General features: G+C 40.6%; 1 protein-coding gene across 2 annotated transcripts in view; it reads right to left on the bottom strand.

The window, feature by feature from the left end:
- Nucleotides 1–19,559, bottom strand: part of gulp1a (GULP PTB domain containing engulfment adaptor 1a) — a 65,875-nt gene extending 46,316 nt beyond the window's left edge. For both annotated transcript variants that reach the window (XM_070914565.1, XM_070914566.1), the window contains exon 1: nucleotides 19,416–19,559. The gene's annotated coding sequence lies outside the window, so the exon portion shown is untranslated. The remainder of the gene's footprint in view (nucleotides 1–19,415) is intronic.
- Between the last annotated feature and the right edge of the window lie 8,128 nt (nucleotides 19,560–27,687).

Genomic DNA, 27,687 nt, shown 5'->3' with positions numbered 1-27,687 from the left:
ACCCAGTTTAAACACTAACTGATATTCCATGTCAACTTCAGTTGAGCTAGGTTGAACTGTAATTCCATGCGAGCCAAGCAGAATTAATCAGGTTGTCCCCCAGCGTGCACACAGCAAGACCGTTGGCTGACATGCGAATGCAACAAGGGGGCTTATATGTATTATTGAACATTACCAGCGCACCTTCTCCATTTGGCATAAATACAAAAGCACTCACATCTCTGCCTCTGCCGAGCCAGGATAACCATGCACAATAAACATTTTTACTTCCTGCGTGGACGTGAATTACGCGTTTTTCTCATGTGGTTTGAGGGTTTCGACAGACACCAAATACCCCCAGCTGAGCATTACACTCAAAGCTGAGGAGAGTGCTTCTCGCAAGACAGACCAAAAGACAATGCTTTTTTAGTCACAGTAGTTCTGCTGTAAAAAACATTCAGTAATACAAAACCAGCTAAAGCAAATCTTTTCTGTAAATGTTTTAACCGGCAGGAAATGCAGTAGAAGTAAAGAGACTGCTAAAAAAGGGTTTCTGTGTGTCTGTGACCCTGATACTGTTGAGGGCTAATGTGAAATATATCTAATGTGTAATCAAGCTTATGTTATGCAGATATGGCACTGCTATTCTTTAATTATTACTGATATAATTAGGCATTTGGATAATGAATAAAGGAGTTCACAGGTCTGTGGAACGCTTATCAGATCGGATTAATTGAATTTTCTTAGTTTTATATCAAATCAATTTGTTAATTTTGTTGTTGTTGTTGTCAGTTTAATGTAAATTAAATTAAATAACTGGAGTACTTTGTCACCGCTATTCAAGTTGTGTATTGAAAAATCGTGGCCAAACCCATGATCATATATTTTTACATACATTTGTTATTTGCTGGTGGTTTGATTGTTTGTTTGCTCAGTATTTATGATGTTTGCTCCAACCAACAAAGGCCCATGAGTCTGATATCTCCAGAATCAAGCCTTTTATCTTATAACTGACCTTCTTAAGTGGCAGACATACAGTATCTTAGCGGCCGGCTAGCTGCTCTGCAGCCTCGCTGTTGCAGTGCTCTTTCTTCCTTGAAACAGCTCATTGTGAGGAACTTCTGGGCAGCAGGAATGAGTAAGAGAAAGACCTCTCTTCCCGTCTTTGAAGAGGCTTGAGATAGTTACACTAAATGCCCAGACCTACCAACTATTTGTCTGATACCAACAACTTTCCAGTTCTCAAAAGACATCCTGGTTCCAGACCTTTGAATTGCAGTCCACATCTCTTAATAGGTCGGGTGTTTTACACACTGCAACAAGTCCTCCAAATGAAATGCCAAAATACATCATAAAATACAAGCGTTTTCTGATCTGATGCACTTATCTGCAGGATGACATTTCTCTGTGCCTTCCAAAACAGCATCACTGCTGAAAAATAAATCTGTTTTATGAGGTGACAACTCTATGGTTGAGGTTTAGGCACAAAAGCAACTTGGTCAGGTTTAGGGACAGATCATGGTTTTGGTTAAGATGAGGACTTTGCTAAGGTTAGAGGAACTTCGGCATCGGTTATAATAATAATAAACACGTGGTTATGGTTGGGGAGTGATTGTGGTCATGCTTGCAGCAGTCTCCCAACGTCCCATGTTTTGACGTCCTCCTCCTTTGCTACCATTGTATTGTAATTACCACAGTCAGACTTCATCACCTGAACATAGGCATACGGCACTTGCTGAAACGACTGGAAATTTTACATCTTAGGGTGTCAAACCTGGCCTCAGATCACTGCAGGCGCTGCCAGGTCACAATTGATCACAATATTTGACTTATTGTCTAAAAAGCCCTGCATGATCTGACACCACAGTGACTCTGACAGGCTTCTCAGAAACGAGTCAGGCCTCTGGTACAGGAGTTTTGGGTCGGTGCTTTTAGTTAGTTTAACACTTATTTAGTAGTTTTATGATCCTAGTTGTTGGTATACTCCACTAGATTAGATGTGCATTACATTCATTAAATGTGTAGACGTGCTCCAATGTTAACAATGTTTAAAAGCAAACTAAATTGAAATGCGCTGTAAAGTGTTGCTTGCCTGCTTGTGCTCATGGTCAGATACAAACTGCTGTCTGTAAGTGAACATTCTTTTATATAGAATGGGTTGAAAATGGTACACTTAGGCAGTCTGTCTTTTCGTCAAAATCAGTCAAAAAGAATAAAAGAAAAAACATTTCCCCACGCCTCCCAGTTGCCAATCCAGCACCACGGGGGTTCTACTCTGGTCATCTCTGCTTCCTGACTGTGCAGCTAGCGCCCTGAAGATCCTCTCATCTCAGCGTACAACATATAGTACCTTTGCACCACTCTTCTGCAACGAACTCCCAGCTTTACAAAGGTGTGTCATACTTGTTTTAATTACGGTTTGTTGAATTATTGTTTTATTTCAATGGCAACATGAGACTGAACGGCATTATATGGACCAGAGAGTCAAGCTCCTTGAATAGCTGATGGTTGCATAACCCCAATATTGTGAAATATATATAAAACATGGGCCAGGAAACTGGGAGTTGGTGATTCCCAAGTGAACAGTCAAAAAGGTACAAATGTCACAACCGCTTAAAACAGCCATGAGGTGCGTGAAGTGAAGCATAGATCACTGAAATATATATTCATTACTTTCTCTTCAAGAAACCAAACATGAGTACCATCGACTGGATTCAGTGCTATAAACCAGTCTGAAAAGTGAAGAATAGACTTCAGTGAGTTGAATCAGCAAAGCGTCACAGAGAGGGTAAGCTGCATTTTTAACATCCTCACATTATTCACTCAGAATACTCACATTGCAACTGCCTTTTACTCAGAAAGCTCTAAATCTATTCCTGGAAATGTGACCTTTTCAATCTGCTGACCTTTGTAAGCATCACGGCTGCTGTGATGTGTTGACGGCTGACTTCAGTTTTGATTTTGAATTTGACAGGAGCGTGTTAGACGCAAGGTCTAAGCCACTGAGATGGGGAATCATCAGTTTTCATTATCTTTGTCGTGGACTCTGTGAGAGAGAGAGCGGGACAGTGTAAAGTGTGCCACTCTAAAGATAGATGACAATGGGAAAGTGTGCTGGGTAACTCCAACACTGTAGAACACAGAGGCAACTCAAGTGTTTGGGACAAAAAGGAGATGTTACCGCAGATTACAGCACAGTACATAGTTCATGAAGGTGACCCTGCGTGGAAGTAGGGGTGGGCGATGTGACCCGAAATCCATATCACAATGAATAGTTACATTTCTTTTTAAAAGTCATCTGTGCACAAGATTCTCCGTTCCAATTCTTTATACTGAATGTTTGATTATCCAGCTCATCTTGATTTAGCAGTTCAACTCCGAGGTCAGGATTCCTCGGTTCTCACACAGAGCTCAAACTCCCCGTGGGGCAGAATAAGAGCATCTAAACTGAACGAAAATAATTTACCCAATGTTGAACGAGTCATTAAGTCCCCACTTGGAAACAAATTGTTATCTCTAGCACATATTGTATCTCATACAGGCATTACGCATATTGTAGATGGGCTAACTACGTAATTCATTATGATATAAAGGATTTATCACACTCCAGATAACCTTGCCACAGTCTGACCGTCTAACAGCGTACAGCAGCTGTGATCGGAAAGCTGGAAAAAAAAAAAAATATCGAGACTATTTGCGGCCTTGCACAAAATGTAACCTCCCCGCTGGGCTTTTCAGGTGAGCAGCTACTCAAATGTGCTTATCAATCAATGTCATCTCAGAACGCTCGACAACAAAAGCAGCAACGTGTTTCTGTTTTTGGACAAGACTTCACGGCATAATGAGGGAAATCATCTGAAATGCATTCCCCTAACTTCTCCGCTGCGCGTCATGAGGCGAGACGCTTAAAAGTCAGCATGACATGTTATTGCTCCATTGGTGGAGGGAATGTGGTAGATGATAAAATGTACTGAACGTATCATCTGTTCAAACTGTGACTTTAAACTATCCTCTCTTTAAAGCTGTGTATGTCAAACCTGCACCTTTGTTGGTCTACTTATAAAATGTGACTTATGACAGTTTTAACATGAGTCCACATATGAAGATACTTCGGCTCACTGGTGCGTTCCCTAATGACCAACGGCATGCTCTTTGACAGCGCTGCTTCGAGTCATTTTCATCATTCGTCATTTTGAGGTCGAGATGAATCAAGAATTAAAAAAAAGGGGAAAATAACGGGGGCACTTTTCCACGAGGATGGTGCCTACTGGATCAATGCAGCAGAATAAGTTTCAGTCAGTACACTTTGCTGCCTTGTAAACCCGGTTACCATCAGACTCAATGAGCTCCAGATTTGTCAAGACAAGATGCTGGAACTGTGCCACAGTTTGAGGACCGGATCCCCGTAACTGACCATAACCCCAGAACAAACTCTATACTTCAAAGCCCTCAGTATCCCATAATCCATTGTGGGCAGGTCAATTGTTCAGGGGGATGTTCAGGAAACTCTACTTTTCAAAGGAAGAGCTCCGTCTGGGCTTCTCGTTTTGTGGGATAGAGAGAACAAAACGCATTTGGAGACATCATCTTGGGCTTTAGGAAGCTGTGAAATCGCCCTTTTCTCTTCTTTTTGGCATTTTATAGAACAAATGGCTAATTATTTCATTGAAAAAATAATCAGCAGATTAAATGATAATGAAAATAGTTTTTAGTTGTCGTTTTTATAATTTGGTTTGCATGATAGGCAACCCAAAACAAAAAAGGTTTTTGTCTTTGAGACTAAGAACACAAACCCAGTTGACTTGGACTTAATCGTAGTCTTAGGCACAGCATGCTTTTCTAAAATGTTTCCACCAGGTTTCTGGAAGACCACAGCAATCAGTCATGGTTTTGAGAGGGTTGATATTCTCCTTCAGACGCTGCCATGTGGGTGATTTTCATCAATATTTAATTGCTTGAAATGTTTCCTGACAAAAGGAATTCAGCAGCTTGTTACTGAAAATTAATTTCTGAATTCCAAACTGGGACTGCAGAGAAGCACTCAAACACGACACATTGTTCAGGAGTGTGAAACAGGCTGACCTCTATTCATGACCTTGCCCAAATGTATTCTGAGCAAACCACAAAAGCTAATGTTAAATACATTGCCAGTAGTGCATGCCACATCACAAATCATGCACTTTCACCAAATAATCCTAAGAGTTACAAAAGGTTTCATGAACTGTGGGTGGGGCGGAGCCAATCCGAATAGTTTGCGCAACATGAATTATAATCAGCCACCCAGAAATATTTCAAGCGATCATCATAAGCAACAAACCACAGCAATAAACACAACAAAGCCATCTGTGCAGGCACACACGACATGAGGCCTGCCAAGATCAAAGTGGTTATTTCGAGGTAGCTTTATCAGCAGACCTCTCCTAGCCAGCACCTCATCTTTTAACCAAGTAAATAAATGGTTTCGGGCCACAAAAAGATCGATGCTGGATATTTTTGACTGCCTCTGAGGCAATAACGTGTTTCATTTCCTGCACTTCATAAACACTTCATGAATAGCAGAGTAGATTAGTGAACGTTCACTTTGTATTTCAGAGAGATACCTGAAGCAACAAGGTAAGGATTTAGAAAAAGTCGAAATGCTCATATATTTTTTGTTACATAATTTAAAGTGCAATGGACACTGTATCGGTCTGAGCTCAATAATGGGGTACAGCTACATTACTAACAGTGACGATGGCGTTAGAAACGAGGAGCTCATTTATTCATAGACTAGAAGGGGGGGGGGGACCTGAGCGGAGCTTGTTGACCGGGCGGTTGGAGTGGACGGGCACACAGGCAAAGTGATTAGCATCCATCACTGTCTGTTCCTCTCAGACAGCGAGAGGGCTGTGACAGATGAAGGGGACACAATCCAGGGGTGAAACAGCAAAGCATGGCAGAAGAAAGAAGCCCGGGAGGGAAGAGGGTGAGCCCGGCCCGCTGAAACGAATGACAAAGTTGGGACATCAGCTTTTAAAGGTCAAGATGAGGACGGGGGGGGAAAAAAGTGCTCTTTCTGAAGATGACAGAAGTCTGAATACCCATTGATTGTGTGTGGGAAAGCTGGAGAAAATGCATTAGTAAAACCTGCAAATTGTACACCACAGGTAGAATTTGAATGTACGCCTATTATGAGAATCTGCCAGTGAAGACAAACTTCAGTCTGGAGGGCATTCCCTCATCTTCACACGGGCTACAATGCATCTTAAACTGACAGAGGAACACCAGCACGATCAGCAGTTATAGAAAAATACGCCTATGCTAAAGCAGGGTATTTGCACTTAGAGCAGGGCTGCAGAGCGTGACCATCCCCTCATATTTTGTTTTTCCCCCCCAAGTAGAGGCGCTCCTTTGGTCACACTGCTGTGACTAAAGACCTCGGCTAAGTGTCGGAAATTTCTGACTTCTAATTTTCCTCATGACATGGGAAGTTTCAAAGCAGGGTTTTGGGTTTCTAAAGTGATTAAAGCACAGGCTGTTTCTGGTAAATGACAGGCCATTATAAAAAAGACAAAGCTGCGAGAGCTCCATTTGTTACTGTTGCCACCTCTTTATTCCCAGAAACAGGCCACTCTGCCAGTGTGTCATCAGAAATAACAGTAAATCAATGTGTGCAGGGTGCCAATATATAAATCTGACAGTATCTTAACTTTGGCCAAAATATTCTTGGTGTCATGATGTCATCTCAACAACTACTGACACAAGATAAAACACTTTCAACACATTATCAAATCATACTTGGGCTGCTATTCTTTTACTGAAGTTTAATTTCAACAAATTCTTACAGGTTTATTTCAGCACCTGTTTTCAAGTTGAATTATTGTCATACTAGAAAAGGGTGACATGCGATAACCGCTCAAATACGAGGGATAACGGCGCACACTTCTTTCCTTGTTCGTGTTAACACACTATCAGCCGCTTACAGTGGGCCTGTATCACACACAGTTGTGCAAAGGCCAGCCTGGAAGTTTCATCTGTTAGGGTTCCACGGTTAGGGCTGATGCACAGTTTGCAGCACGATCTCTTCTATCAAAGAAATAACAGGAGGCTTGAATTCGGCTCAGATGTAGACAGAGGTACAGAATCTAACAGAGGAGAAACAATTATATCTTGAATTGTGAGTCTGAGGGAAGCACAACAGATAATTGAGCCGCAGTTTCATTTGATAATTCTTTCTGGAGAGCGATCTTAGCCGCTGTGGCGGTGGAACACAGACTCTCCATCCAGCCAAGCTTGCATCAACAGTCTGTGAGGAGTCCCCCTCAGGTCTGTATCTCAGCTCCTGCATAAAGAGCTAACCTGGACTGCTGTTAGTGCGGCAATTACACACTAGATTTCTTCACTGGCCTCATTTTAGGCCATACTGCCAGACAGGCTTTCCAAGCAACCACCGACCAAGCTGGTGAGCTGGATAAAGCAAAGGAACAAATGACAGGAGATTGAAAATAATCTCTATTCAAACCAACTCAGAAAAAAAAAAAAACACTGTACACTACCTGCCCAGCACCAAACAGCAGACAGAAACAGTTAGCAACTAGCTGGTGAACATAGTGGAGCATTTTCTGTCTTTGTATACATGCCAGATTATGTACAGCAGATGAGAAAGGGAGTGTCTGACCAGAGAAGGGGATGGATTTCACCAAAGATAACCAGGTAGATTATTGGTCAATTGGTTTTCAAAGCTTTGATGTTTTTCATTCTTCCTCTTCTAATTATGTTTACATAAAATGTACGACTAAAACGGAAAGGAGGAGCTGTTGTTTTCAGAGAACTGTTATTTCATTGCACGCGAAGGAAAACTGTACATAGGTCTGACATTGTAAAACAATTCTTAGCCTTTTTGTGATGCCATCACCGTTTCTGTGAACAAGCCACAATAATGTTGGAAAGTGATAAAGACGGTTTGTGTTGTCGCAAACGTAGAGCACAAACAACAGCAATAGAAGCCCACTGAAATCCTGACTGTGTTTGCACAGGGAGGCGGCATTGTAATGAGCCCAAATAAATCTAATTAGTTTTAATGTGAATGATCTTTAAGGAGGAAGCTTCCAGGCTGATAGTGTGGAAGAAAATAAATAATGTACTTGAGAAGGATAAGTATTTACTCCAGACTGCAGCCTTGGCAAAACATCTACAACACATAAATAGCCATTGAGGCCTGCGAGGGTGAGATATGCAGCATACTCAGAGAATGGACAGAGAAATCGGTCTCCCAACTAAAGTGCTAAACAATACCAATAAAACACACATAACTCCTGCCAATTCATTACCAGAAAGAGGAGAATGCAGTCATGTTGTCTCAAATGGATTAAAAAAATGCCAGCTGCAAAGCACTGAGGCCTGCCCCTCGAAATTAATGGTACTCATGAAGAAATAAAAGAGCCATAAAAAGCGGTCTGTTTTCGCCCACAACGGGATGACTTCTTGAATTAACTGGGGACGCCTTGGACAGGCGTATGCCAGTGATTTCTTTGGAAGTGTTGAATCAAGAAGACATGCATTATAAAGCCTCAGCCAAATTGGAACACCAATGGCGACAGTGTTAGTCTGTCTCCCTGTCTGATTTGCTCCGAGTCATCCGCTCTAAATGCTGTTTGTCAGCTCCGTAAATGCTGAACACAATACATGATGGTATGATGAAACGCGTATATCTGAAGCCTTCATCTGCACCGCACTGTGCTTTTCACTAACGTGACAATGCCTATATGGTTGGGATACCCACGGCGTGTGCCCAAGTGCTGCTTCAGAAAACATGAACGTTACAGTATAATGTTTGCGTAAAATGCATTATGCGCCTGTCACCTGCAACTGTTCATCTAGCCAGTTCAATGTGTCTTGCAATATTTAAATCTGGTCCACTGACAACAAAAAGCAAAGATGTAATTTAATGTAGATCACTTAAATCAACCAGGGGCCAAATGTATAAACGATACATACAAAAAACATGCATACGCCATTTCCCACTGACATTTGTGTTATTTTTTTTTTTTTTTAATTGACAATATGTCAGTATTTGAGTGCATTAACTGTTACAGTAAGAATTATGGCCAATGAGCCACTGTTGAATGTTTCCATGTTTCAAAATAAATGACAAAAATGTTATTTTCTGCACTTTTTTGTTTTCCCTGCTGTCCCTAAAACATACCGTGACCCCCAAACTGGTGTACTTTCAATATGTACTGTATTAATGTTGCAGTGCAAGCTTTGGTCTGTCCTGTGTGTCACTCCTACCTCATATGTATGCTGAAACGTGCTGTTAAGTTTACTTCTTAATGGATGTCTCATGTTGTTTTAATCGGTTTCAGTGACTAACTTGGTAGTGCATTTTATATTAGCCAGCAAGTGTTTCCTTTGAATGTTTGAGCAAAGGGAAAGAGTGGACAGTATGGGTAAGCCATGGGTCCAATAAGCTGCCACAGGGTCGTGATCATGCACAGAGCTGTAGGAATACAAATGGACTCTTATGCAAACAAGATGCATCACCCTATTAGTTTAAAAACGTTGATTTCTACAACAAATTAAAGGTCACCTCCTGTGAGCCTGTGTTGGAGCTCGCTATCAAGATGACGACAAAAGGTGTGAGGAACGATGCAAAACATCAAAACTGATTTAGCATTCAGTGCACGTGTGTGCTGTGTCTGGCTACAGCTATCAAGTGTTGATAGCTATGAGCACTAAATGTGAGAAGTCATGTTTCTCATCCCATTAGCTTATCGCTCTCAAAGGCAGACGCACATTCATCAGGAAATTACATTGCAGAGACTTTCATTAATCAAAATAACCTTATCCATGCCTAAACTATGACAAGCATTCTTTATTGACATTCAGCTGTGACCCACAGTTTCAGTCACAGTTTCATACACTTACACTGTGTTAATACAGATATCCACTCTTAATTATATAAGAATAAAGCAAATAAATTGCTAAACGTCTGCAAATGTATGACTACTTGCAGTTTTTCTCTGCATTTTGTCCTTACAAATGCCATACACTGGATTCAGACAAGAAGATCCCTGAAATGTTCAGAAACATTTCCTCCATGGGGTCATGTGTGAATGGGAGCAGGAATCGAAACTGAGCGAAATCTGTACCGTCAATTTCCCACCTTAAGACCAAGTAACATTTCAGGTTAAAGATGAAGAGGAATGCCCTGTCTTCAACAATTACACAGTTGATAAACTGATCTGCTTTCCCTGATAGTTTAAAAGCAGTAGCTGTCACTCCAATTTTTAAGGGAGGAGATCAGTCTTGGTTAACTATAGACTAGTCAGCAACAATATCTAAGGTGGTAAAGAGATGGCTAAGCAGCTAATAGGCCATTTGACTTATGTTCACCACTGCACTTTGGCTTCAGATCACAACACCCAACAGAAACAGCTCTTTGCTATTTTGTTATAACATTGAAAGGCATGTTGAGTAAAGGAGATTTGACAGTCAGTCACAGCGTACTGTTATCTACATTATCAGAGCATACTGTATCAGAAAAAACTGCTGAATGGGTGGCATCATATTTGAACAATAGACAACACTGTACAAGAATTAAAGGGAAAAAAACTCGTCATTTTAATAATGTTATATGAGTGTACCCCAAGGTTCAAGTTTAGGCCCTCTCTTATTTAGTATCTATATTAACAATCTACCATCCATTTGCCCAGAAGTTAATGTTCAAATGTATGCACACATGCAAATTATAAGGCTGCATCTTTACTTAGGGGCTATGGAGAAAATAGCAGATTGGATGATTCATGCTTGACATTGATTTTGTCTAAAACACTTAGTACATTTTTTTTTCCCATTAGAGGAAGTTCTTCCCCTCCTGAAATTATTAGAAAAGGACAGAGGGCACAGGATGTTCAGCGGGTTATTTACTACTTAGGTGTGATTGTTGATAGCAGTCTAAGATGCAAAACTTCAAAAACAATAATGTATAACCTTTCTCATTTTAGATTTATAAGAAAGCAGATGAATACAGATGCAGCAAACCTGTACAGGCATGCAATGATATGGTCACATTTGTCATACTGTATTACAAACAGGTCTCAGACAAATAGTACATTAATGCAACCACTTCATAGTCGGTATAAATCATGAATAAAAAAAGGTATCATTATTGCAACAAGTATAATCTTTTTGACATTTCAAAATGTTCTGTTTATGGCCAATCTTGTTTTATTATGTGAGATCATTCGCAACCTCTTAAACAGTTTGTAACGACACATAGAGCTGGCTCAAGGCTAACAAGAGGACTGTTATGTCATTTGGGCAAAACTGCTTCTCAGTTCAGGCAGCCGGGATGTGGAATTATTTACCACTGAGTACAAGAGAGTGCAGTACTTTTAAACATTTTCAATTTCGTTTGAGAACATAGTTTAAGGACATTCAGGTCTGTAATGACTGAACTAAGAAATACTGAATGTGGCCAGCATTGGTACGAGGTGTTCGGTTGGTTATTTCTTGTACTGATTAACTGCCTGTTTTTGTGGTGTTGGGATTGTTGATGGTGTGCTCCCTAGTGACAATTTAGTGTTGTTCTTCTGTTGTTTGTTTCTTTGTTTTGTTTCGTAGTTTTTCGTGTGGCGTTTTATTGTCTGTTTTCCTGCGAAATGTTCCTGAATGTAGCCGCACATGTAAGTATTGAAAAGCTGTGGCTGAAAGGTTATCCCAGTAATTTACCTGAACCTATGTGTGAAACAGAAACGGCACACAGCATGCAGCGGCGCACACAGAGCCAAAGACATAGAGCGCTTTAAATCAAATCAGCGGTTGTGACGTGCCTCAAATCAGAGAAAGTCTAAAATCACAGTGTGAAAGCAATAATGTAATGAGGCTGATGGGAGCTCTCTTCTCATCAGATCGCCTGCTCATTTTCTTCCATCATCGGCTTCCCTTCTCTCAGCTGTGATTCCCTTACAAGATCAATCTGACCTGAGACAGTAAGAGACATTTCATCCAAATGTCAACGGGCAACAGACGGTTATGAATACAAAAGCACCTTTTGTATTTGTTCATCTTTTCCTGTCTGTCTTCTTGCCTGTCTCAATGACTTGTACATAACTCAAATATCGCTGCAAGTGACATGTTTGAAATGTCCAACCAAAGTATATATACATATATATGTATATGTATTATATTATACACACTGCAGCAATAATCAAGTAATCCTACAAGTCATCTTTCAAGCAAAGGATATTAACATTCTTGTTTCTTAAATGTGAGGATTTGCAGCTTTTCTCTGTTTAATATTATTTGAAACTGAAAACTGACGTCACTTTGGGCTCTAGGAACTTGCGGGGGACATTTTTCATTATTTTGCGACAAACAATTAATCAGATCGGCAGATCAATAATGGAAATTATCATTAGTTGCGTTCAAGCAATGTTGTTGTGCAAATTTACTGACCAATCAGTTGACTGATCTTAATCATTTAATTGTTTATTCCTCCAGTTGAAACAGCAGTACCCTTATCACCAGGGTCTGCTGGCAAAAATGTGATCACTTTGGTTTCAGGCAAATTGTCCAAAAACAGTTGTAAGAAATTATTAATTGATTAAAAAGTAAAATCTTTCTCAGCTGTAAATGTAAATTTCACACTTGACAAAATAAGTGGACCTTGCGCCACTTATTGAAACATTTCAGGAGCTTTGAGCCACATCTCTTGGCCTTCATCAGCGGATGGAGTTTGCGCAGTTGTTCATGGAAAGTGTTCATTTGTTCAATGTGGCTCCAGGGAAATCACCACCAAATCATTTTTTGTCAAACTACTATTTCCAAGGTCAACAATGAACCTTCAAGCTCAACTATATTTGAAATAATATCTGCGGTTTGTAGTTATATGAGTTATTTTTTTTTTTTTAAACAAGGATCCCCTAAGTTTGGCTTTTGACATTTTACAGGTGAAAATGACATGGCAATAGCGATATATACAAGCTAATATTGGCCGATAATATCAGCCAGCTGATTTATTGGACAGGCTACTGACAAAATTAGCACAAACACAAAAGGAATTAATACTGTATGCAGGAGCGCTACACAAATGTATGATGAACACTGCAGGCAATAGAACTGCTGTTCTACCTCGACGAGGTGTATTCCTTCTGACATGCTTGATTTAACTTGTGTGGACATGGAGGGTTACAAGACTGAAACGCTGGTAATGGGTTTTGATGTGAGGCCTCAGCATGACAATATTTACCAGCCCCTTTTCCTCCACTTGCAGAGAACCACAAATCTATGGAAAGTGATTTTTTTTTTGTGTCACTGAGCATAGTTCATAAATATGATTACAGTAAAATCCCAGAGGTTTGGCAACAAGCCACACAAACATCTTACAAATGAAGTGATCTTTTTGTAGACCCATATATTACTTTTAAAAAACAGTACTGTAAGGGTACATGCAGTGTGTTAAATAATCATTAATAGATTACCTTTCAAACTGAAATGAATAGAGCTGTAGAGCGGAAAGAGATTAGAGGACCACTCTGTCAGAATGACTGAAAACTCAACGTGTGTAATTAACAGCTTTGTTAAAAGCTATGGAAACAAATGGGTCCCTCCTCGTTACACACAGCAGATATTCCTCATCAAATAAAGACTTGGACACACGATCAAAGGCCAAACAGATCTGCACTGGCTGACCTATTGTCTTCTATGGCACCGTTCTGCCGCCTGCCTCGGTGTCAGCACAACACTCGACAATTCAGTTTGCCACCCAGCATTTTTCACCTGTGACCATATTTGCAGCTGACCTTTCAAAGTACTGCCAATGAGACAGAAGCTTTATATTGCACAAGCAGGCGCTGTGAAGAAATACATATACTCATCCTGTGTGTTTTCATCACATCGTAACACTGAAAACATATCACAACCTTAGGAGGAGTATTGCATTACTGAGGCAGTAAATTCGGATCCTGTAGAGACACCGTAAGGCACAACTATGGGAAGTGTTTTACTGAAAAACCATTTTCATTCTGGTCTGTAATGTGGCATCCAAGGAGCAAGGCCAATAAGATGGTTCATTTATCACGCTGAAAGTTTTCATTAGGGCCAGCACCTTGTTTCGTTCACTCATTTGGCAGATTTATTTACCCTCGACTCATTTGGCTTTTTAAGGGAGCAGGTCCAACTGCTGTAAACAGTCTGTCCCGGCAAGAAAATGTCAATGACACAGGCCGCTTTGATTTAGTCTGGTTTAAGGTATATTTTCTGTAAGTGGACATGATTCCACTACATTAACTTATTGAGTTAACAAGCAGTGGTGAGACTCTGTATAATCCCTGTAATGTTCTATGTAAAAAAAACAAACGAACATCATAATTTATTCAGTACCAGTTTTTAAAAAACTATAGAAGACATTTCACCTAATTTGGCAGAGCCGTCAGCGCTCTCCATGGGCTGCATTTAGTCCAATACAAGGGTCCATGTCCATGACTAAGATTTTGATTGGCCAAGACAGACCCATCGCATAAACTATACTAACTGAAGACTATAGTGAACTATACTGGGTCGTAATTTAAAGCCCAGGGTGACATTTTCAAGTTGGTAGTTTTGTCCAACCCATGGTCCAAAACCCAAAGACATTCAGTTTACTATTACATACATAAAGAAAGGCAGCACATCTTTACAATGTAGAAGCTTGATATGGCTAATGTTTGGCATTTTTGTTCAATTATCAAAATAACTGCCAATCCATTTTCTGTTGCTCAACTGATCAATTAATAGACAGGGATGCACCAGCCTTATACGTTGGATCACAATCAGCCCCGATACTGACCTTATTAATCAGATCAAGTATCGGCCATGACATGATTACGGTGGCCAGCAAGGGCAAACGCACTACGACGGCCCAAAAATGTTCCATTAGGAGAAACGTGCTGCAACTTTAGAAACAATGCAAATTCAAAAACACACAAACCCCGAAAACAAATGTAACAGAAAAACGCTGCATATCCAGTCAACACAACGGAAGTACTGCGGCCTCTAGGGGGAGCGCTGAGTATCGGCTCGGCACTTGGTATCTGCAGATACCCTCTGTCCATGTATCAGAATCACTGTCGGGAGACATAAAGTTGGATCACTGCGTCCCCACTGACACACTACGTTTCAGGTCTACTGTGTCTTTTTGTCAATGACCCGCATATCAAAAGAATCCAAAACTAAATGTGAGGTCACAAAAACAAAAGTTGATTTAGATTCATTTATGGCCGCACATTGTATTGCGTGTTTTCTTGACATAGAATTGAAACAACTGTCCGGTAATGTTTCATTCAGATTTTTCGACCATTACACCCTATTACTACCTTTACTACTAACTATAGTACCTTTTTTGTTAGCTCTGTGGCTCCATTAAAATGATTTATGCAGAAGAAAGTGGCACAAAAGTGTTCTTTTCAGCTCAAACAGGAAAGCACTGAATGTAAAATGTACCTTTTTAAGTGCCTGAGACTTAGCTTTATCAATTATTTTTTTCCTCTTTGTGCGTCTTCACATACTTCCAGAATGACACATCATATGAACAACAAAGAAGATCCATTCGCGCTGGAAGGGAGCCTCTATTTAACGATACAATACCAGTCTCATCCAAGAAAAGGCAAGACAAAAGAAGCAGGGCACGAGTATGGAAAACAGGCAGTAACGTGCATAGACCCAAGGCTCCATCAGCTGTCTCATTTGCAAAAGCCCATGATTAATTGAGATGTATAATAAATGCTGGGAGGATTAATCCAATCACAGAGATGGTGATACCGAAGGCTTTGACATTTGTGGGAGTCAACACCTTAGCCCTTCAAGACAAAAATATCAATTATCTTAACTTAGGCAAGTCACTGGCGTGGTTTTAGCCTGTAAGAAGGATTTTGTTTTGACGTAGACATGAGGACGATAAGAAAATTGAGCCAGTAATACGCAGCCGTGTAATCTCCCTGCTCAATTTTGATTCCAGAGGTAGCAGCTGCAACAGTCATGGGGGATGAAAAGCTGTTTGATGTTTTCCGACCGAGAATGAGGCTGAAGTCACTTCAGCTTTCCAGCAATCTGACAACAAACAGCTCTAGGTGGAAAGATGAACTTGTTGTAATAGAGTTTTTTTGGTGACGGTGAGGGATGGGGAGCATGGGCTGACAGTAATGATGTTATCAGTCACTGTGATCTCGCACTGATAGATGAAAGTGTCTCCTGAACCTTCTGAAAGCAGGCGGTGCGTGGTAAACATGAGCGCTGTCAACATTACAGCAGCTGATTTCCTTACCTAATGTGCTCAGACGTGGTCATCAATCGATATATGCGAACGCCGTTACTGTAATCAGAATCACTATATTATATAAGATCATAGCGCGTTACAGGCATACTGACAGGCAAGAGGGCTGCACACATCTAGAGACCAGGGTCAGCCATGACTCTACACATTCAGCACGAGTCAAAGGCAGCTTTCTTGAATGATGCAAATGTCCATGTCAACAAAAAAAAAACACTTCAATATCTTGTTCACCTTGCAAACCAAACCTCCTGCAGGATAATAACAGAACAAGTCCCATTTGACCGCACGGCTTTGTAGATTTGACAGGCTACAGCTGCAGAAGGATTGGCATTTCTTTCACGGTTTTTGCTGGAATGATTCCAACTTTTAATCAATTATCAAAATAGATTATTGTTGTGTCTCCGTGACCAATTCCTGCTCCAAATATGAGGCTTATTAAGCTTCAGGAAAAACAAGCCGAGGTGCTGCATCAAACACAACAAAGGCCATATATTTAATGACTGAGGCTATTGTTCAAACAGTCATCTAGTACCCACACTGATAACAACACGTGTCAGGATGTGTCTGATTCAGCTCAGCAGGTGACTGATTGTGCTCATCACCTCCACTAACCAAGTTCCTGGCAGAAATCCTGCTCCAGTGTCCGCCTTGTGCGCGTGTTAAATGTGCAGACACATTAAACACACTGAACCTGTTGCATGTTATTCGCACCGAAGCTTTTTTTGCTTGTTTTGTCTACCTGCCCAGGGACAACAGATGTAAATTAGCTGTCAGCTAACTCTGGTGTAATTACTTTTAATTGTGCACTGCCGAATGCAAAACCAAACCAGAAAAAAAACAAAATTTATCATAATTTGGTCAAATCTGTACACACATATGTCATACACGTACTACTGGAAACACAACTTGCTCTCTAATTCTTTGCAGTACTAGCTCTGGCCACTGGGGATAAACTCCTTAAATCTGCTGGGAAATCAAATCAGAATCCAAAAGTAATCCTGTTGATTGTACATTCATGATTGCCTGGTTACAATGCAAACACGTATCAGCTAATGCAGCATGATTTTCCATGTTGCCGTGTGACTGAAATGTGTAGAAATAGAGGCGAAACAACTCCAAGACAACCTTATACTTCCTGTTTACATCACCCAAGGCATACATCCATTAAACACGAAAAGGCAAACCATAGGAGTGACACAAATGAAAATTAGCCTTTGGACACCATCAGTACATTTTGATAATACGAAGGCACAGAGTCAGACATCAAAATGGTTCTTCTTCTATCACTAACACTCAATACAGACACTCACTCACTAAAAAATCCAAACATGGAACTTGGACATGTATAGTGCCATTGACATGCCAAATGATGGCTAAAATAATAATATATGACTACTAACTAAGACATGTAGTCACTATGCTATAAAAAAAATAAACCTAAAGGAGTGAAAACTGAATAAAAACAGCTGAGAGTTCAAGGGGTTCAAAACAACAGTGAATTACAGGCATTTTGTACTGCTTCTTACGCATTCCCAGCTTTACAACACTGCCAGCAATTCACAATTTTTGGATTTGGGGAACGATTCAGCTCCAGAATGGACCAGGAAGTACATTACATTTGAAATACACCTGGATAGGACAGCAGACTTGTTTACAAAATTCAATATCACACTGCTGATATATTTTAAACTCAACTTATTAAAGCTTTGTGGTGAGCGAAGGACTCACCCAACGCAGTCAAACTGGACTGTTTACGCCGAATAAGAGACTCTGCCATTTAATTTACATGACCTTTTATTTAACTCCGCTTGAAGCCGGGATCTCCATGACCACCTTGTTCTAGCCCTGGCAGACGACTGGGAACATGAAAAACTGCTGTCCTGAATGGCAATTTGTGGAATCCTCCAGGCTAATTCATGCTGATTTTCACAGCGCACAACATGAAGAGAGAGAATTACCGATACCAGTGGCTGGGAAAAAAAAAACACCCTGGGCTTGCACAATGGGTTTTACGCCATCAACCTGTTAAAAAGGCAGGCTGGAGATTGAGAATGTACATTTGTGAAACAATGGTTATTGCTGACATCAACAAGTCTGCAAAAAGAAAAAGAAAAAAAAAAAACCTGCATTTCACAACCACAGAAAATGTTGACTCCTCAGCCATGAAATGAGAACTGCGAGACAGAAACTAGAAGTGCCACACAGTCAGAAGCTCACCCATCCTCAAAGTAATGGGTGTATCCATTACTTAAGTTATTAATATCTCACAGGGCACAATGGCAGACGATCTACAAAGCTGTCGCCGTGTTGAAGCCCCACTGAAAACAATCAGGCAGATTGTCTGACGAGTGAAGATGGAGGGTAAATGGCATTTAACAGATCCCTGTTCCGTTTGAAGGTTGAGTGTCACTCGTCCCAATGAGCCTCTCCTGCCTGGGAAAATAACTCTCACACACACACACACACCATGTATACTCAGGCTTTACACACTCTCAGCAAATATGAGCCAAACTCTGAAACACTGATGTAGTCAGAGCGGATATTTTAGATTTGGTCGCTGGGCAAAGAATGAATGTGTGTTGAAGCACAGCAACTTAACCCGAGTCGTGCTCTCTCGTCTACATGTCGATACAGGCGGTGAGAGAAGTAGATGTTGTGTCTAACTGCATCCCGACATGTTCCTCCATCGTTCACTACACGGCTGTCTGACGCCACCGCAAATGCAAACGACAAACTGTCAGATGTCACGCAGATATCCGCCGTGTTTCTACTCCAAAGTGACAACTAGTAAACGTCAAACATTTTCCACCAACACAGAGAGGCGAACTCGACGCGTCAGCTCCGAGTCCACCTTGCACGGACTTGCGCAACAAAGTTTCCCGTTAGCTCAGAAGTGCTTTTAACACAGAAACCCAAAAGTAGCAACGTCCGCGACCAAGTGCACTGTGGGAAACAGGCGCTAACTAGTCCACGGCAGCAATGTCAACTTGGAGTTTTGATGGCAGACAACATATCGCACCGGCGAATGAGAGCACCGACACCGACACACAAAAGACAGTTGGCAGCAGTTAACCCGACGGCTAACAGCGGGGGGAACCTCAGCTCCGCCGCAGACAGGAAGAGAAGGGGGTCCGCCTTTACTTACGCTGGAGCAAGAAGAAGAAGAAGTCCGAACAGTCCCGCAGAGAGAGAGAGAGGGAAGAAAGCCCCACGGTCCTCGGCGCTCCGCAGACAGAGCTCCACATCCAGCAGTCTCATTCCCTCTCCTCCTCCTCCTCCTCCTCCTCCTCGGCTCCTCCACAGCTGCTGGAGAAGTTTGCTGACGTCAACAAGCACTCGGTCTCAGCCGGCGGAGCTCTTTGGTCGCAACTTGAATAATACATGGAAAAGGAGGGGAGAGACGCGACCGGAAAGAACCGGGGAGGCAGGCACCACACGAGAGGCGACGCTTTCACGACAATGGCCATATTCATTAAAAAAAAATGAAATTAAATAAAATTAAAAAGTGGTCTTCAGCTGTGAATAAAGGTGAATAAAGTTGACACGATGCCTGGATCAAGAAAGTTGTGAAGCCGCCTCTTTGCCTGAGCAGAGGCCCGTGCCTGCTTTGGGTTTCTGGGGCAGCGTTTGGATGTCAGAATACCAGCAAATGGTCCTCTCAGTGAACACAAACAGCCAGCTGAGTTTAAATATAGTCAAATCTAAAGGTTATCGTGGCTATGTTTTTTAAACTATTTCATTTTTCCAAATTAACAAATAAACGAAGAGACAGGTAATTAGTTAAGTAAACAATATAAAAGAATGACACGATAATGCAGTTTAATTTTCTAATATGGAAAGTTTTGAAGGAGCCCAGAGTAAAGTAGCTCATTTTCACAAGCTTGCTGCGGTTCATTTGGCTACTTCCTAAAGCTAACCTTCACAGACAGATGTGACGGAAAAATGTAATTATAAGGAAAGCCATAATCAGTGTAAATGGGTTGTGGATAATTGTTGCATTGAATTTAATAATTGCGGTAAAAGTGCAACCTTTTGCTCCGATAGTCAGGTAATTAGGACCCTGTTCCAGGCCTGTGTTTTGGTGGGGATTATGATTCGGAAACATTTTCACTAATTTGGCATTGGTGTAATACCTTTTAAATTAAATTTTGCATTCCTGTTCCCATTTTTCATCTGCTCTTTTGGTGCCAAGTTCCTCTTTCCACACAAAACACTGAGTGCCCAAATCAACAGAGTTAAATAAGACTGTCTGGGGAGGTTCAGGGAGAAGATAGGCAAAGTTAAGGAACTGCTTTGTTTAATCTAGAAAAAAGGCCAGATTGATTAGAAAGTCCTGAAAAAAATGAAAACATCCCCCGAAAATGTAATTCATGGTCTTTAGACCCCACAGAAAATGGACAACTATGGGATTTGTTCTAATGTTGGTGGGTAAAAGATTAAAGTGCAGTTCCATATGATTGATTTTATTGTGATACAAGTCCTGTGAATTAGATCAGCTCAGCAAATTATGAAAAACGACCGTGCTAAGATATAATATCAAAAGACATGTTTTCCTGTGTTTTAAATCATTGTCAGATTAGGACAGAGGTGGTCTGTGTCCAGGTGGTCTGTGTCCAGGTGGTCTAGGTAGAGGCTGGGAGTGAGGAGCAAATAGTAGGCACCTCAACCATGGCCTTAACAACTACACGCCATCTGTTAGATGCAGAGCTGCTCACTCTGAAAGGCTACCAGAGACATTTACTGGAAGCCAGAGTGTCTTTGTTGTATAATTTGCTAATCATTTTTGATTTAGAGTCTTGTAGAAAAAAGACAATGGCAGACAGCAATAGCTGATCTTTAGCTGCACTAAAATCATGATGGCCTTGTGTGGCTTAGCCTGTTAATTAATCTTCCAGAAAGGCACAGTAAGTGCTGCTTCAATGTCATATCGTCTTAAACAGATGAGACACCTTGCCTGCAACTGTACCCTTTCCAATTTAATCACTGTTTTTTACCACTTCAATTAAGAACGCGGTTGCTAACTGGTTCTGCATTTTGTCTGTAAAATGAATAAAATGAGGGGGAAAGTTCATTTGAGAGGCATGACTTGCGTCTATAACGTTACTTCCAGCAAGAGGCATGAGAAAAAAGATCTGATGGTGGCCTGTGAGTGAGACGACACCCACAATAAGGTGTCCAGTGTTTTTCTTGTCTCACTTATACTGTGTTTTAATCAATACAGTCAAACTGACAATAAAGGTGTTGTTATTTTCATATGTTTCTGTTGCCTGATGATGGAAATGTACTGTAAAAAAGCCAGTCCATCCCAGGCTGCAGTGGTGATGAAATCATTATTTTATGATCGCAACGCTGTCTTACAAAATAAATACAATGGTAAGTGACAAGTTACTTTACTGCCACACGTCCTCTGACCGTGACTGGTGTGGCTATCTATGTCTTCGTGCAAAAGTTCAGTGTTCTTCATACATACTTAAACAGCGATTCATCCACTCAGAAAAGCTCTGTGTTTGGGGACAGAACTGAAAATTTAAATTTTATATGCAGTCGGCTTAATGGAGTTTTGAAAAGTGGAACTCTCAACAGATGAGAGTCATGACATGTACATCCTCATGCTTTTGTACAAAGTAGTACATGTTTATTTAAACAAAGCCTGCTTCATTTCTCTCATATTTATTCTATCGCTTTAATTTATACATATACTAAAAGACTATTTATTCCTCAATTAATGTCAGAATGATGTAGAAAACTTGATAATGATAATAGTCAATAATCCAGGCCTTGAGGAAATCAAAAAGACAACGTCCTACAAGGCTAAGTGACACATTGCATTACATTAAAATGTAAATCCATTGCTTAAGGATTCAAAGGAGAATCATTCTCAAAACAAAATCCAAATGGGTCATCGCTGCATCCACGATGACAGAGAGATTGGCTTCGCACTTTCAAATGTAGGCTCTTGTTTAAAGCATTTACAAGTAAATTAAGTTTATTTCATGGCAGCCCAAGTCAGGCTTAGATGTTTCACAGAGGATTATAGAGCCCGGTCTCAAAGAGGCTGGCAGAGAGTCAGCTTCAAATGACTTTCCCTCGTCTACAGTTTGCTAAAGATGTATCAGTATCAGAGGAGAATCACTTCAGGTGCTGTCAGAGTATTTACAGTCTCTTCCTCTCTGACCAACTTCAGAGGGACTCTTCTGATGACATTGCAGATACAGTATGTACCTTGGCTTCCAGATTTCTGGTTGGGGCCGACGCTGTTTTCCGCAATGATGGATTAGACTGTCCATGTTGACAACTAAAATGAAAATTGAATTATATTTTGTAGATAACCTTGCTTCTTTGATTAGCATTCCTCCCTTGTATAATTTCCCCTTTTAAACCTACAGGCCTGGATTTAATCCCCAGTGACAACACAGACATCTCCTAGACATTACATAATTTGTTTTGTCAAATGTGTTTTCTTGGAAACGTAATTGCTAATATTCTACATTTACTACATATTAGCTTATTTTTCTGTGTCACAGAGCTCCATTTTTGTCCAGAAACTATAAAAAACACACCAATCAGGCACACTGTAGCAGTGAGTGGCATATTCCTTCATTACAATGAAGCTCTGCGCTGTAGTTTATTTTCAGTCAATCACACAGATCCTGCTGCTTAAATGCTCATTAGGGCACCAAATGTGTATTAATCTGCTGCTGGAAATAGACCCCAACAAATGCACTATTTATCCCTGTCTGAGTAACGTTTGCTAAAGATTGCAGTGCCCAGCTATTTTAGGACATTACAGACGTTTTTTCAAAATGAAACAATATATTTGCGGTCTGTTTATAAAGATTTACATCTTCAGTGCCTTTCACAGAGAAGGGATGTCAGAAAGTATTGAGAGACCGGCTAAAACCTTTTGGTCTTTTCATGGGATGTTTGACAATAACAAAAGGGGATATTAGAATTTAGAATGGCTTACTGTTTAAGGTTAGGTTAGGGGAGAATCGAGGTTTTGGTTAAAGGCTGAAAAGTAAATACACTTTGTCTTCAAATCACTGCTGGCATTTTCAATATTTAACCAATGGCCTTTCCCTAACCCATGACTAAGTACTTTGAGTGGAACAGGACCATGAAAAATGCTAGGAGCGGATATTTTATTGAGATAATAAAAAAAAAAATACCTTCAGCATGAACATTTTGTGACTTGGTAGTTGTGTTCATTAAAACAACATTAAACTTCTTTACGTTATGTCATGTTATTATAAAACAAAACATGGAAATCAGGCTGCATTACTTTTGTCTCAGCATGTATTTGGTGTTGCAGATTAGTAGCAGGTAAAAGGACTCTTCTGGCAAACTTTAGTCCTTCCTAAGTGCCTTTGATCAAGATACTGAATCCTACTGATCTGAAGCTTACCTCGTGTTCTCATCTCCATGTGGAGGGCAATAGATGAAAAGATTTTTCTGTTTTTCTATGAGACCTAAGGGTTATCACAAAACAAGGGCCAAAAAAACGATCACGATGAGTGAGTCTTTATTAGCATGGTAAAAGTACCTTTTTCTGATTGTGAGATGTGCTAATGATGTCACCCTGCGGTTACAAAAACCCCCCCAAAAAACTCCTTTTGGCTCCAACAGTATACTCCTGGAACAAACCCCTGAGGCAGGCAAATACCCAGATATGGTACACTATATTAGGTATGCAAATGAAAGATTCAGTTTATTTATAAGTGTAAAAGGCTGGTTGCTCTTGTGGCCATGAAACATACTGCTGGAGATATACTGATGTAGAAAAACCCAGCTGCTGATTTGCAGGGCAAAGCTACATACAGCATTATCCACTTTCTCCCAATTTACTGTTCTTTTCGTCAGCTAGCTTCCCTGTTTCACAGAGCACGGAACAGAAAAATATGCTTTTTTCAAAAGCGCTGCCTGCATTAGAGATGCTCCTCTCTCCTCTGAATAATGTCAAAGCCTGCTGATTTTAACTGCATGCTGAACCCTTCTAGCTGATTGTTTTTGACACGTTTTAGTGTATAGTCAGCACCACAGCTATTTTCAGGCAAATATTAGAAATTCACACCACCTCCACCCTGCTCATTCTTATCCAGACAGAGATATGAATGAAGGTCTTGCTTTATGCAACAGCAGCGTGTTGGAACTACCTCTATTTGATATTGCTATTTCCCACTCTCAGTCCATAACAGGGGTCTCTCTTCAGAAAATACTCAGCATCAACACTTCCATCCTTTTCTATCTGGTGAGACATTAAGAGCAGGGCTAAAGACAGATCTACCTATCCATCATCGTTGCAGCTCATCAGCACAGCCGTCAGGGGACATCACCATTGAAATGATTAATTTAAGAAGGAGCACAAGCAGAGAATTGCCGTGCTTTCCTTTCAATCTCTGTTTCAGTCTGTTTTTTTGGAATTGCACTGAGAAAATGAGAGCCATAATTGTCACTATCCACACTGTCAGCTAATGCGACTTCAGTGGCAGAGCACAACAGTTTAAGTTTTACAGCTTCACTTCTATTTAGTATGCAGGTTCTATTTCTGTCTCTTTGTACAATGAACACGCTTTGGTTTCTATATTGCTTAGATGCTTAAGCTTATATGCTTTTTTTGTGAGACACTCTCACGGCTTCAAAGTCCTTTTTCAAGTGTTTTTTTCAGTACTCCTGTAATACAACAGTGGAAGGTTGGCTTTCCACAACAAGCAGTCACCCACAACATAGAAACATGTGGTATTAACCCTTTAAAATCATTACAAAGGACAAAAAAGACTAATTATTTTGCCTTATAGCTTCTTTCCAGGGTGCATTGTACCAGAAATACATCAAGTCAACTCTACATTTTATGCGCAGGGTATTTCAGATTCAGATGCCCTGTGATCTGCTGCTGCAATAATTGGATTTGGAATCCATGCAGCAGCATTGTGAGCTAGGGGTTGTTTCAAAAGTAGAGCGTGATACCCTGTATATCTGATCTCATGAGAAGATGAGAGTATTGATGTCACATAAAGCAGCCATTAGAGAACTGTGCTTTGGCAGTCTGTACCCGCTTTGTGTGATGTTATTGGCTAAAAACTTCACCATGATTGCATGCATTGTCATGCCTCACTCACATCAATTACTCCTTCCTCTCTTTTCCCTCACTGAGTGTTCAGGATCCAGACAGAAGGGTCTGAGCCTGAGAGCAAATCTGATACAGAAGTGAAGTTTATTCAGGCTATGCATTTCTAAATAGTCACAGCATGGTAAATTGTTGAAATATGTCTCTGAATATAAATGGATATTGCTGCAAAAAATGTAACCTCACTTTGATTGGAATTTACATCATGCTGTCGTGCAAAGATACCTGTGCAGTCTGGAGCAGGCTGCAGGTCAGGCTTCACCCTGAGTTGTAAATTTGCTGATTGCAGTTGTTAAAATTAGAGCTGGTAATATGTCTTTATAGACAGCAAGACAAGTGCAGAGCCACGTGCGGAGCCTGGTGGCACGATCCTAATAGCTTCGCTAGGTGAAGAAATGGCCTCTCATGAATCATTGAAGAGTGGGGAGTTACAACATAGTGGCAGCAGCAAAACAGAACACTGAGGAGATCTGATGGCGGAAAGACCCAACGTCAGGATAACCAACATCACAAAACCCTGTGTTCAGCTAGCAGGCCTCTTTGCACGAACTTGTAGCTTTGTGACGCAATGCTACCGTGTGGTCAAGTCTCCGTCATTATCAGCTATTTTCAGTTCTGTTTTTCTCTAATGGTGCAACCGAACCTAACTGAAATGGTGCTGATGTCCAGGCAGCGGTTACGTTTCTCACCACAGTGTAATTGGGAAAACAATATGATGACTGCACAAATTAAACAAACAATATAGGTAGTTTATAACTGAGCAAGCACACGTGAGCATTTTCTGATCTGACACCCCTATGGGCCGGTGCCTATCAGTCAGTGCCTTCCAGAACTGTTTCAAATCACCGTTGTTTCCTCATCTGATCGGAGACCACTGTGGTTTAGCTTTGGTTAGGTGCAAGCCCAAAAATGACTTGGTTGGGATTGGGGAAGGGTCGTGGATTTGGTTAAAATAACTACTTGGGTAAGGTTGGGTAAATCATGGTCATGATTAAAAAGGAGGAAACAGGAACGAGGCTGTGGTCTCTGCTCTGGAACCATGTCACACATATCCTCCTTTGCTCACGCCGACAGGAGTCTTCATTCCTACAGCCACTAGAGGGCTTTGTCACTTAAACATGTCATTTTGGGGCATTTCTAAAAAAAAAAAGAAAGAAAAAGAAAGTAACTGATGTCATTTTTCTTTTTTCTTTGGCAGGACAGTGGCGTGCTGCTATCAGGCATTATAAAGATCATTTGTCAGAACTGGGAGATTTATCTGTAGTATGCTTTATTTATTTTCCAGATGTGTAGTCTATCATTGTTTCTCTGTGCAAAGTGACAATTGTTGAACAGGTTGCTCAGAAAGTGTGATTTTTCTATTGTACACAACAAAATTGAGGTGTTTCAGAGTTTTCAAGTGAATCAAAATAGCCAGACAGGACATGACTCAGTTTCCACCACTTATTTTCCATGAAAGAGCAACCGTGTAAGACTGCAGTCCGCATAAGGAAACGTTTTTAACATTTTAGTTTGAATTACTGCTGCCATGTAGTAATCAGGTGTAGGCCATTTTACCGTATATTTCATTTCATTAAATATGGTGACATGGTAATGGTTCTTTATTATAACTTGATGAGGTAATAAAATACAATACAAAACTCCTCACAAAGACGCAGCATCTACTTGGGGCCCCTTGTCACGTCTCATATGCCTATGAGTTGTTAGTGGTTCCACCAAAGAGTCATTTCCCCTCGAAACTTCTCAGATGGTTTCATTTAAATAACAGTTTGAGGCCCAAAGAGGTCAAATTATCTAATATTTCACAAAAAGCACAGGTTGGGGTAAAAAAATTGAAAATCATGAATACAGATTTGTGTAGCAGAACTTGCTAATTGTTTTTCTTCCCTACCCCATTAATCATCTCACAGCCCCCCAGGTTATCTGGAGACCCCTTGGAGGGTCCCAACCAATGGACTTAACTACCAAACTGTATATAAAGTAGTTCAGACTTGCTACATGCACTTCTACTTTTGCATTTATGCAATAATATTAATAATGTAATATGTGATCATTTATCAGTCACAGGTAATACTGATAATATGTCTGTACATTTACAGAAGTACACTTTTGAATGCAGCACTTTTACTTGTAATGAAGTGTTTTCACATTGCTGTACTGGTACTTTTACTTAAGTAGAGCTTTTGAGTATTTCTCCCACCGCTGACCATAATAAACATATAATGGGCCCATCGTCATCTCCTCCCTCTCTGCCTCTCTTCACACTCTTGACTACAGTGTTGTGAGTAATTGC

Source organism: Enoplosus armatus, chromosome 11 (assembly GCF_043641665.1).
Source record: "Enoplosus armatus isolate fEnoArm2 chromosome 11, fEnoArm2.hap1, whole genome shotgun sequence".
In the NCBI taxonomy this organism is placed as follows: Eukaryota; Metazoa; Chordata; class Actinopteri; order Centrarchiformes; family Enoplosidae; genus Enoplosus; species Enoplosus armatus.
The sequence above is the reverse complement of the archived record's forward strand: the minus strand, read 5'-3'. Positions and strand labels throughout refer to the sequence as shown.